This window comes from Octopus bimaculoides, chromosome 21 (genome assembly GCF_001194135.2).
Source record: "Octopus bimaculoides isolate UCB-OBI-ISO-001 chromosome 21, ASM119413v2, whole genome shotgun sequence".
NCBI lineage: Eukaryota > Metazoa > Mollusca > Cephalopoda > Octopoda > Octopodidae > Octopus > Octopus bimaculoides.
The window spans coordinates 2,117,240-2,118,816 of record NC_069001.1 but is presented as its reverse complement, the minus strand read 5'-3'; positions in this window follow the sequence as shown (position 1 = coordinate 2,118,816).

Below are 1,577 nucleotides of genomic sequence, written 5' to 3'. Positions count from 1 at the left end.
ATATATATATATATATATATATATATATATATAACTTACACACTTATGTATTATAAATATTAAAAAAAAAATACAAAAACAACCAAACGCTTTTCCCTGCTTGCTTGCTACAAATACAGTAGGATCCAGCAATGATTTGATATTCCCAAGAGTGCATTAGACTGCAGGAATCAGGACTGTCTATTCTTTTGAAATTGTATCTGCAAACACTGTGTTTATATACTATATCGGTCCTTTGTACAAGTTATTTTATCTGCTACCTGTAAACGGTTGCATTTGTATCTACGAGTTTTTATGAATAATGAAGGGCTGCTCTTGAATGGCTAAACCCAGTTGGCTTTCATTCTTTTTCTGTTTCTTGTTTGACTGTGTATTTATGTTTGTGTGTTTGTGTGTTTGTGTGTTTACAAAACGTAGCATCGTCATCATGATCACCAACATCCTCGTTTTAAGGTCCGCCTTTGTACGTTTGCATGCGTCAGAAGCGATTACTTCAAATGGATTTTACAGTGATCGGATATCGTTCTGGTCTCTAACCATCACCTACTTCCAAGCGCAAGATAATATTTCATCATGGCTGGACATTTTTTTCTCGGAAGATTGGAAAACGAATTACACCGTTTGTATGACACTTATGCTTGTCTACGACCGTTGTGCAATGTTAAGACTAGGAGTTGTAAACATACCCATGCACAAATACACACACACACACGCGCGCGCGATGGGCTTTTTTCAGTTTCCGCCTACTAAATCTATTGACAAGGTTTTGACGGTCCAGGTTGTCACTTCAGTGAGCAAAACCGTTATATATATGTTTGCATGTACATCTCTCCCATACAAAGCCGCAATCGGGAGAAATCAATGGCGAAGAACTGTGTGCATTGCAACGTATGCAGTCGTGACAAGAAATATAAAGATGAAACGAGACAAACCGTTTCAAGTAAGACAACACGCACATCAGAAAACTGCCGTGATCCATAGGGAGACGGAGAAATCAAACATGACCGTTCTTTGCGGGCGAGAAGCAAAGAGGCATCAGCCATTGTAAAACAAAGTTCTCTTGGAAAGAATACGGATGCAATATCCAGCGTGTATGTTGGGTTTTGGAGCTCTTCTCTGCAGAACCATTATAGCAATGAACCTTTTATGGAAGACTATAATTAAAAAAGAAAAAAAAACCGTTCAGCCTAAGACCCTTAAAATAAAAGCTCCTTATTGCCATCACCAAATTGTTCCATAGGACAAGAATACTCAATAAATATAAGCATTGATTAATTATCATCTGTCAAGAGTCGCAGTTAAGTGTCTGGCGGCCGTGAATACAAACACTGAGTTAGTTTATATTTGTGTGTGTGTAGAGCCGTGGCTGTGTGGTAAGAAGTTTGCATCTCAGCCACATGGTTCCGGGTTCAGTCCTATTGCGTGACACCCCTTGGGTAAGTGACTTCTACTACGTCGGGCCGACTAAAGACTTGTGTGGATTTGGTAGACGAAAACTGAAAGAATCCCGTCGTGTGTGTGTGTGTGTATATATATATATATATATATATATATATATATATATATATATATATATA